Raw genomic sequence first — 12,408 nt, 5'->3', positions numbered from 1 at the left:
AACTTTTCTGATTATTTGTTAATAAATAGCAAATACTCATGGCTATGACAACAAATACATTTTGCCCAAACTGTTGCTACACACAAAATGTCTTAAAAACAATTTAAGTACTTGAATCACTTTAAATATGAGCGTCACTGAACTACCAGACACTAGTTCAGCGAAATGTAGTTAAACTACTAGTTTAGTTTCGTGGAGTACAGTTCTCCCAAACACTAGATTGTTTACCTCCACCAAAGACATTATGTTTTCACCCATGTCCATTTGTTTGTTGTTGGTTTGTTGGTTTGTCAGCAAGATTACACAAAAAGTACTGGGCAGATTTTCACAAAACGTGGATGGAGGATGGGTCTCAGCCCAGAATAGACCCCATTACTCTTTGGTGCGGATCCGGATAAAGGGAAGGATCCAGGAATTTTTTCACACTTTCTTTAACACTGTGAGATATGGCATTTTTCAATAATTTCTCAGGGAATAATGCAAGTATGTTGATGAAATAAATCAGGCATATTTAGGTAGCTGGTATCTACTGTATGAGTGAGTACAATCTGATGCAGATTTAGATCTGGTGATCTTCTTGGTTAAGAAGTTATGGCCCGTTTAAAATTTAGAGTGATACAGGGATATTGTGTTTGATATTGGATTAGGCTGACTGAATTAAAAGGAACTGTTGGGCCTTGGTGGAGGTATGCGCTCTACTGAGTGTTATATATTTATTATTTCTTGGTCTAGCCTTGAGTCAGGGCAACATTTTTCAGTTGCAGACCTGTCAAACAGGCTTTTCTTGGCAGAATATTGCGACAAATTTGTTTTCAGACTCAGCAACACAAACAGCTGAGTTGTGTCATAGCTTTTTAACTAAAATTAACTCTGTTAATCAGGACTTAGTGCTCCACACTTTATTATTTTTGTTGTATGACACTTTTCTAATTCCTACACCCTCTGAGTCGTGACTCTGTCACATCTAAGGTTTTTGGATAAATTGGCATAATTTATCCATTTGGGCTATCCAGTGGGCTTACTTTTTAAAGTCATGAACTGTACACTGTGTAGAAATTATGGGTGACAATGCATCATACTGGAATTAGTAAGGGTTTGAGGAGTGGGATCTGAGTTAATACCTCAGTTAATAGAAGTAATTAAACAAGAGCCTAATTGGAGTCAGGGGAATTTGTCACATACTCTTCGTGCAACAGGGAAGGATAGTGATAATGATGTCACACTCCAAATGAGTATTTTGGTAAGCATGAAGCGGAAGCTCTGTCACCAGTGGCACTAAGTCTTTTGGATGACTCTTTCATATGGTGCTTTACTGCATCAGGGGGCCGGGAAGAAGCTTTATCTCTGAGCAAATGTAAAAACAATCTCCATGGAGAGGCAAATGTTGCAGCACTGGCTCGAGCCAACACACACAATGAAAATACTTTAATAATTTAATGATTTAATGCTCCACTATCAACAGCATACCGTAAGCTCTGTGGGTGGGGACAGGCTTTTGCTCAGTGTCATTTGGAAGGTTGCCTTGTAGCCTTCTTCCTTGATAACTAACTAGCGACCTTTCCTAATAAGATACCTTCTTTGACAGTAGGTAGCAGGGAGATAAATCAGTGCAGACAGATAACCTTCCTGGGCAGCGTCACGTGGCTGCAGCTGAGTTGTTAGTGTGTGTTAACATCATGTTCCAGCAACAGCCAGTAGGCCTGTGGTCAAACTGCATTTTCTAAACTGATAACAATACATTTCTTCTCTTATTAATGTGCTGTACTCATGAGCTATATGACCGTCATGCCAAGATGCTTCATCCAGTCAGGTACAAAACATTTAAAAACATTTTAACAGGAATATTTCATCAGATCCTTGACATGCCTGTCCTGTTTCATCTACAGTAGGGAGCCACAGTGACATTATCAATCTACCCAAACAAGAAGACTTAAAAGCAGCAATGGAATGTAACTAAGTACATTCACTTAAGTACTGTACTCATGTACAATTTTAAGGTACTTGTACTTTACATATACTTCATCTCCACTACAATCTGGAGCCAAATGTTGTGCTCTTTACTCCCCTTGATAACTTCGGTTACTCGCCAAAGAGGTGCATTTTCTAAAATAAACAAAAATACTGATTCTGATAATCAGAAAAATGTTAAATATCAGATTTGATATTGTATATACTATTTCTCATTTCAGCCTGCAACTTGGTCCTGTTCATGGATGTCACACATGCATACGTCATCCATGATTAGTTAAAACAACATTATGCAGAAATTGGCATTTTGTGCTATTTGACACTCCCCACAGTTTCTGAGTGCAACACCACTGTCGTAAATACGAATCCCAGGTCTGTAACAATTTGTCAGACATATTGTAGGTGCTAACTACAAGCAAAACTCATTACATCATTACAATGTTACATGTTGAAAACTTGTATCTTGAACGCTGTGATCCTACCCTCTCAGTGAAGTTACATAGTGCAGGAATAGGGGGGTGGAGTGGCTGAGACATGAAGAGACACTATTCACCCTATTACAAGACATTGTACCATCAACATGATTTTGAAGCTGTTATTTTAAGATAAAAATAGTTAAATAATTTTATATTAAGCACTTAAACCAAACTATAAAGGCAAGATAAGCAGAGGTAAAATAAAAGGCACTGCAAACGTGGCTCCAAATGGGAACTATTGGGAATTGAAGTGTGGAGCAGGAGGAGACTATTTTGAGCAGCCCTGGTGCAACTGAAGTTGACGTCAGAGAACGAGCAAAAGTGCTACTTAGATAGCTCTGCTGAAGCTATCATTAGCTGCAAAACGACTCAAACCAGTAAGCTGAATAGAGTGGACCTAAACTACTGAATTTTAATGTTGGTAATGGAACTTGGAGAGTCTAACATTTTCTGAGGTGGTACATGGTGTAAAAAGTTGAGGATCTCTAGACTAAATGAATGAATGAACTCAAGTTTTATTCTGTGTTGCTGGTAGCCAACGAGGAAAAGGGAAAGGGCTCAGGTTGCCTATGTAACACTGGTGACTTTTACCAAAATAATATTTCAACACAATGTTTTTACTTTTACCTTAGTACAATACTGCTTAAAAGGTTGCTTCCTATGTGTCCTATAACTGAATGAGACAGGTCCACAGCTTCCATATTTTGATGTCTAATATTACAAAACTGAGATGTGAGACAGGGCCATCAATCCTTAGGCATGATAGCCTCAGAGATTCTCATTGAAAACCATAGCCACAGTCAAACAGCTGTGAGGAACGGGAACAGAGACTGGCCTCTGGCTGCACCGGAGGAATCAGCAACAGCGGCTGCATCTTTCTTTACACATATGCGTTTACAGTGATGAAATCTCAGGCCTGCTAATGAAACTCAAATGAGGAACCGTTGACTGATTAACTGGGAGTTGTCACTGGGTGCATCACTAAAATCATATGAAAGTTGCATGTGACAAAGCTGGTCAGGGATCCCAGTTTGCCTAGGGATATGTGATTACTGCAGGCATAATAATGCCCCTGCATGTGTTATCCATTTGGGATATGATCGTGGGAAAAGCATCGGTTCAGCGATCATGCTTTGAAAATAAAGCTAAATATGATCTGCATTTGAGTTGTTTGCAGCTGTTGGAAGAATTATCCAGAAAAGTTGCCTTAACAACCCACCAGCAGACACTTGTGGACGAATGGCTAGCTGTATGAAGCATGGCTAATTGCAATCTGAAATAGCTTGCTGCAGAGTCTTTGAGGGACATTCAGTTTAATTAAGATGATAGTCAATGGAGAGCCGTGTCCCTGTACTCCTCTCTCATAAAGACATTCACACATTCATATTAGTCATGCAAACACGAGTCCAAAGAGAAGCAGCGCACATGACTTTCTGTGTGACTGCACCTATGGAGAGCAACCAAGAGCCGTAAAGAGACTGCCTGGGAGCATACATGTGCACTAAAAAAATACTCACATGCTTGAACCACACAGGCTTCTTTCACACATTAAGTGAACGAGACATCTTTCACGTACTGTATTGTACATGTGGGGGAAGAAATTAGATATGAAACACACATCTTCCCACGTCCTCATTCTTGTTCTCCCTGCTTTAAACACAGCCACTCCGCCCCTGCCGGATGGAGAATCAGCAGCTCAGATGGAAAAAAAATGTCTTGAATTTCACAACAGATATCCATAATCCATGCAGAATAAGCATCGATTAGCTCCGCAATGACTTATGTGCAAGTCAGGCAACTTCTGATTAGATTTCCTCTGATTTCACTGCATCACACAGTGGGGTAGTCAGTGTGCATGTGGGAGGATGTCTGGTCTCCTCGTGGTGGGAGAGGTGGGGGGTTGTTGGTTCCTAACATGCCCCCGTCAATTCCAGCTCGCGTGCCATCATTCCTGCAGCAGCAGCCCTCGGGGGTGCTGTTTGTTACACTGTGAGCAGAGAAATGTGATACATTAGTGTAACTGTTGCTGCAAGTTAATTGCTGTGTGCACTCTGCAGTACTGAACTGGGTTATTGGGTGAAAGATGATGACTTGTGCGGTGGACTCAGAAAAAAAAAAGTTTCTGCTCAATGCACGGCTCTCAATTTTCCATCTGAAAGTGCAGAGATGATAGAATTTAAGATGCCACACTTGACATGTGTATTACTGGCCAGGATGCGGCTAACAGTCCCGGCTACAGCAGAGGAAAACATTTCATATGACATTCAGCATCAGCCATAGCTGCACAGTGTAGGGCAACATCAGGTATTTGAATTTAATGTGACTTGCGTTAATTATGTATTCCAGACAGACGGATGCATCATAAAAAACGGCAGGTTTAGATAACTAGACTTCTTGTGATGGCAATTACCTCTAAATAATATGAGCTGTTTTCCCCAATTAACAATTGACACTGCCATGCGTACTCTTCATTTAAATCAGGTATTAAGGTAATTGCACAATTTCCGGGTGGCACTCAGCTTAGTTCCAGAGGAGAGCTTTTGAGAACAAGACCTGTCACTGTTTTCCCAGCTCATGATTAATGACCCTAATTTAGAAGGTTTTTTTAATCCAATCATGCTCTGACATTTCCTATCAGATGAGTCCTTCCTCATTCTTTCCGTTGTTTACCTCCTGACAGTGCAATCTGCCAAAGTGGCAAGTGCCGCGCTCCTGTTTATGACTCCAATGTCCAGATGACGTTTTGAGCAGTTATGCACGATTACCTCCTCTTTACACAAAGAGGCATCTCCAAAGCATGTGACTGTCCACAGGGATTCCATTTATTGCTTTTCACTGCACAACGAAAATTGGGATGGTAAGCTTTTTTTCTAGCTTCAGATGCCACAGCCGCATATGAGTTGAGTCTGGTGTCAGGTAAAGGACACATCCTCTCGAAAACGGTTGAGCTAGAGAGTAAATGCAATCCAGCACACATGAAAGCCTCGTCTGTGTCTCTGCATCTGTAGCTCTTGACTTACAAAATCTTTTCAGTGCACATAAGAAGGCTTGTCCTCAGGAGCAAAGCGGTTTTATTTTTTGCCACATTGACCTTCATAAGGTAATACTGTCCAGGCAGACCCCAGGCACAACTTTAAGTCCAGGTGATAAATTACTAGAGCTGCTCCACCAGCTTCGTAAGCAAACCGTTTGGGTGCTTTGTTGGGAGTTTTGCTTTAATATGGAACAGCAGAAATGTAAAAAAAGAGGTGTCTCAACATCAGCGCACCCCTGTAGAGCTGAAAAAATGACTCTTTGGCACCTTCATCTGTTGACCCCACACTGTGAGGGTGTTTTGGTAGATCACCAAGCATTCCAGCGAACGTGGAAATCTGAAACTGTGAAGCTGTGAAGAGAATAGCGCTCAAGAGTCACCGTGCTAGAAAGAAGTCTTTGTTCTTATTTTAAAAATCAGATGCAGGTTACCACTTCAAGTGCTGGCAGCTGCTTCTGATTCTGTGTGAATCTCAGAAAATACTTTGATTCCATTTTAGCTCAAAGTACACGATTTCACATCTGATACGTCACTGAAAAATGAGTGAATCACTTGTCCTCATGGCACAGAAAAGTATGCTTTCAATCTCGCTCTTTGACTGTGAAAAATACAATTCTTTAATATTAAAGAAATCTTTGGAGCAGTTTTTCTTGCTGTCCAACACAAACATGCTGGTTCATTAGTTAAAAATGATGATTACAAAGAGCCGTGGTTAAAAAAACAGTCGCATGCAATAATGGGTGTCATTATTGGACAATTCAATTTAACCATCTGGGATTTAACAGCAAAGGATCCAGTTGATATCCCAACAGAAAACAACAGATTGCATCTAAACTGGATCACTCTCTCGCAGCTTATTCCATCTGGACAGCGTGCTTTTGACCAGACATCTTTTTTTGAGTGCCATTTTGATTGGAAATGTTGCTATAGCTTTTATTTTTTCCATCAAATACTGGGCTTTACAAGCTTTTGTAGAATTATTTGTTATTGAGAGAAGTTTGGTAATGTTTAGGGATCAACTTTTCTTCCATCCATGAATCTCATCCATCTTTTTATCCCGCACAAACATAATTAACATAATCTGAACATGACTCAGTTACACAGTAAACTTTGCTAATAATTGTTTTAGAGCTTTTTCACGTTTTTGAGATTTGTTTTAATAGTTAATCTAATCATGCCGAGAGACCTCTCTAACACATCTGTCTGTTTATATCTGATACCATTGGCTCTAACACAGTTTATATTTTATTGCTGCAAAGCAATATTATTGGCTAAAAGTAAGCACAAAATCTATTTTTGCTGATCCAACCCAGCCGTCACAGCCATAAACTGTGCGTGATCAAACACTGCAGTCTGAACTGACGTTGTTTGTAAGGCCCGAGTCCTGTTCAGCTCTTTTCAGAACAAGCCTTTCGTTGACTGGTTTATTAGTATTCCTCAAGCAGACCTGAGAAAGCTGTTGAGACGCTCTTGATCAGATAAATCAGTATTAAGGGTTTTCATCAGAGAGAGAATTACACAGGTCCTCCGATGCTTCAGACTCTTCCTCAGGGACGCTGAATTATAATTTTACATTCTTCAAAAAGTTTTCCAATCATCTCCCCTTCTCATGGTTAAATTTAAAGCCCATTAGTTTTATGTCACCTGAAGTTTCTCTATCCAATATATTTCCTCTGCTGACAGAGAGAAAGGGGCCAAAGAGATTAACTTTCACTGAGCATGCTAAAGGAGAAATCAAGCAAACAATTCTTCCGAAATTCAAAATTGCAGCACTGTGATAGTGAGTTCCCAGAGGCAAAGAGGGGGTATTATGTTTCTGAGTGAAGCAATAAAAGCACATAAGTAAGCAGTAACGTGTGGTAACACTGGGTGGCTTAGAATAATTGCTAAATTCTTCTATGTAGTGAACTAAGTCTATAATTCAATATAAAAACACTATTCAAGATTTTCCGACTTTTCTTTTGGATATATGTGAGTTGCAGATTGTAGGTATATGTCACATTCAGGAACTGGCATAAAGGCAATTATTGGCCATTGGTGATGAAACAAAAAATACTTTGGGGTCAGACTTAATGACTGTTATTGGGTGTATTTGAAGTCTGAAAAATATCAGTGAGTTGAGGATAGCTCCCTTGAAGGGTTCATTTTTTCTTGCAGGAAAGGCTTAATAACTATGAAGCTTTCAATTTTAAAGGCACACAAATACATGGCTGGTCTTCTAGTGATTGACTGATAAAAGCTCTCTCTGGGATCCCTATAGCTTACAGCAGGTAATTGAAATGAAAAAAAAGTCTTTTGTGTGGGTCATACCCACAAAAGAGCCCGCACAACTAAAAGCATGCGACTGAAAGGAACACTTCTTCGATTTTTTCTGTCCAATGCAGATATTAATATAGCCTACACTTTCATGCTTTCCAATTAATTTAAGAGGCTCATGTATGATCTGACAGGTTAAATGCTGCCACAGAGCAGAAAGGAACGCTAACAGATGAGAGACAACAAATCTATAACACTACCAGCCTCAACTTTTACATAATCCTGGGTTGACTCAGAATGATTCTTCACAGATCAGATTCATGTACCATACAGCAGCCCAGCTGTGCCTTTCAATCATATTCCTTTGGATGTGCTCTACCAGAAACAAGGATTTTAATAGCAGGTAGTTACACTCCCCATGTGGATAACACAAAGCAACAGATACTAATGAGGGACAAAAATGAAAAGGACCTCTCTCCCCTTTGTTTTGTTTTGATCATGAGACCACTAGTGGCAGATATTACATATTATCATTTAAGTTTGCAAAGATTTACCAATATAAGCTACAGGTCAAATCAGACCAATTGAGGATGAAGCTGTTGAGTGTAATTTTTTGTTTAATGACTCATTTTTTTATTACAAGGAAAAAAAGGTTCTGATGTGCCTGTTTCCAAAAGTTACATAGTCTGTCTTTAACATATGCTGAGTCTGACAAGGACAACATGGAGTTAAAACTGGATAGTGAATCCATCTAAGAGCTGGTGGGCTGTGACATTTAGGATTAAAGATTTGGACTGTTGGTAAAACTCAAACAACCTAAAACACAAATATTTATGATAAAAACAATCTTAAAAGAATACAATTCTGACATTGCTGTAACAGTAACAAATTACCATGTCCATTATTAACATCTGATAAAATACTGTAACTTCAAATGGCACCATTTAATTATCTGGATATTACAGGCTTTTATATTGCCTTGGAGATAAACAGGCAGCTGCAACATCCCCCGAATTTATAACCACATCACGTTTTGGTGCATTAGTTGAATCATTTTGATACCCAAGCAGGCATAACTTTAGTAAACTAGGCAGTGTGACATTTGGACCCAGCCATTTCTCAATGCTGTCCAAAACATTTCCCCGAAATGGACAAACAAGACCACATTCCCGAAATTTCACCACAGTCCTCACTGTGCAGCAGATGCTGCTCACAAATGTCAAGTTATTATTTTCATTCTCACAAACATAATGTGAAACATTGCAAAGGATGACACCCAGCCTACGTCCCATTGCCATGAGGTCGGGACTAATGACTGTCCTGAATGTCTGTAAAGACAGCTTCAAAACTGTCATCTGTCTCCTCACCACAATGTCCTTACTCAAGCACAAAGCTGGTAAATAAGCAACAGGGAGTGGAGAGTGCAGTTGACAGAAGCTCAATAATCCAAGGTCAGGGCATTTAACAGACAAAGACAAAAGGCTTATCTCGCCACTTTTCGTTTGCCTCACATCACCAGTAATGCCAATCAAACCAAATGAGTGACAGCCTCCACTTTAAAGATTTATGCTAATCTAAGAGGTTGCATTGAGCTCTCCAATCCACCTATTGTCATGGTGTCGGGCTCTATGAGCACGTCGGGACAAAAGATGCCCAAAACAATCTTTCTGATATTTACCTGACCGTAAATTTATTCTACTGTGAAAGGCTTGATATAACTTCTGTGTTCAACATGTTTCTGTTTACAGAAGGAACACTGTTCACAGACAAGGCATCAACATCAATACCTCAGTTTCAACCTGCATGTGTCTGGATTTATCCTTTCCTTGGAAGCAGATTATACCTTTCATGTGTCATGTGATTTGATGTGCAGCATTTCCAAACATCGCTCACTGTTAAATGTGAGGTATTGTAGGAAGGAGGAGAGAAGGGACGTCTGATATTCTGATGTGACTCAGGTGTGACAAATCCCTCGGTGGATTTGTGGTGAAACAGCTGCTGATTGTAAACAGGCGGCTCAGAGACGGATGTGACACAGCTGAATGATACAAAACAATCAAGTTAAATGATTCAAAATGATTATTTACCCCTTTCTGGACATCGTGATATGAGTTAATTTGAACAGATGAAACAATGAAATGTCTAATGCTTCAGTTTACAGTATGATGAACCATATTTGCTCTGACAGGAGCTCTCAAGTGGTGAAAACAACATCTGGAGTTCTTAAGTTGTAGGATAAAAATAAGTTATAATGTCACTGCTGCTGAACATTCACCGTTCTCGCATGAAGATTTCATCTTAATTAGTTTTGATTATGAGTAACATGTAGGTGTATGTGTTAATTCAAATCAATAGCAGATAATTCAAAGTGTAGCTACAGTAAGAACATTTGTCATGGCAAATCTAATGCTGTGTTCCAGTCAAAGGGTTGGCAAGAGAGGCAGCAGGATAACTTTCAGCCATTTATTTCAGAAGCTCACATGCAGACCGATAAGCAGGCAGGCAGGTTCACAGTGAGCAATAACAGAAACTCAAATACTACAAAAGGCAACTAGGACTGAACTGGCAGAAGAGTTGACGTGAACAGGTGTGTGGACGGGTGGGATCATCAGGTGATGAGGAAAGGAGGTATAGTCCAAGGGGATGTGGTGGATGAAGGGAGAATAGCACTGAAGAGCCCAGAAAAAAACATTCATGTGGCTGGAGAGGAGTTTTAGATTAACATTACTGCTGCATTAATGTGTTGCATTTTACTGCTGTAGATGTTTAAGGCTGAGCTCATTTTAACTACTTTATGTACTGCTGGCTACTTTAATCTACATCAATCCATCATTTTTAATAAGATCATCATATGTTTGTAGTGTGGCTGTCCTGTGAGGACCACTTATCTCTAAAAACTCAGCTTATCAGAGAAACAGCCTGTTTTCATCTTTGTGACGAAGTGTTGTCCAGCTAAGCCGAGATAGTTTTAATTTATCTTAAGGTAGGAGAATTTTCAACCCATATGTAAACACTTCATCATGCAGTTGCAACATTCAAAATCAACACATCTGGAGAGACATGTTTCTCACTGAACAGGAAAATGGCGGAAATTGCAGTACTTGTACTTAGTAACATTCCACATATAGTTCAATCACGACCATATATTTTGAGATAGATGTATTGTTTTACAGAGGAAGAGGAGACAGATATACCTTTGTATTCATTAGAGAGCCAGCAGTAGAGCAATATTAAGAGGGAGACAGAGAGGAAGATCTAAAAAAGATTCCCAGGCCAGATTCGATCTCCGCTCACTGAAGGCTGATGGTACGTTTCCAGCCCTTGAGCCAACTTGCAGTATGTTCTTTGCTACATGCCCACTGAATTACTGCATTTTTAATGCTGTTCTTATGTTTCTCTCTGGAAATGGTCTCATAACAATACTTTTTTTTTCAGCGAGATCTTGTTTTTCTTTTCCTTGGATTTCAGAGCTCTGTTGCTTTAGTTTTCAATAAATCTCTCTGCTTTTTTTTTTAATCCTAGGAAAAGCTATAAATAGCCAGTGAAGACAGGATTTGTCGGCTAGAACAGGGTTCATTAGTATGCACGGCATGAATGATAAACCAAGTGTGGATTTCAACAGGCCCCAGTGGAAATGCTAAGCATGTTATAACATTATGCCAGAACTGCAAAGTTGCCGCAGGTTTTCATCACTGCAAGGAGATGTTATGTGATCAGAGTCTGTTTGGCCTGTTTCAGTGTCTGGAGTGAAAACAGGTGAGGTGATCCAGTCACTGCTGTTACGACCTTAATATTCCTTAATAATGACAATAATCAACTATCTTTCTCCCGAACTGGTTGTTGCACATAAAACTTACTACTACGCATCTTTGCAATGTTCATTTATTAATTTGATTTGACCTCCATGTTGCTGATATTTTCCCACTTTGCTTTTCATTTGTTTTTACAGCCCAGTTGCCAGAAGAAAATGCTGGCATTGTAGGTTTCTGCAAAACATGGATTTGCTAATTTTATGCTGATATGTATCATATTAGTTACACACCATATTACGTTGAGATTACATGTATCCGAACTGACTTTTTTATCAGGAGAAGGAAGGAATGATTGTGACAAGTAGGTGAGATGGCTGTCAATACAGAGACCATTGTCTGAGACCATGTTTCAACTGACAAACTGGATATTTTAAAATAGACTTTTTTCCAGCCCTGTTTAATGTGATAAAACCTGGTACGTTGAGGTGATGTCAAGACATTTTGTAGTCTGTCTGTAATGACAGAAGCGGGTATTCTTTAACGAGATGTCAGAACATTTCCCAGCTGCAGTCGTGTTGACAAAAGCAGATATTTTTTTTACCATGCTCATCAGGAAAACAGCCATATCAGTTGACAGTGAAAGCACTTCATTATGACATATATTAATGTTTGTTGTAAGGCAGCGACCTCTAGTGACTATAGTAATATTACAGCAGCAAAGTATTAAGTCAGGTAAAGTATAGAAGTACTTATAAAGTAGTAGTAGTACGGTATAAAGAGGCAGCACAGGGAGGTGGACAGTAGACTTATCCAAGTAGTTTTCTTGGCTAAACCCAACCAACTGCAACTATACGACAGAGGTCTGGTGCAGATGTTGCTGGTATGCTGCAATGGTCATGTTGCTGGCAATCGACTGATTCAG

The sequence above is a fragment of the Pagrus major genome, chromosome 2, assembly GCF_040436345.1.
Source record: "Pagrus major chromosome 2, Pma_NU_1.0".
Taxonomy (NCBI): domain Eukaryota; kingdom Metazoa; phylum Chordata; class Actinopteri; order Spariformes; family Sparidae; genus Pagrus; species Pagrus major.
This window is presented reverse-complemented; position numbering follows the sequence as displayed.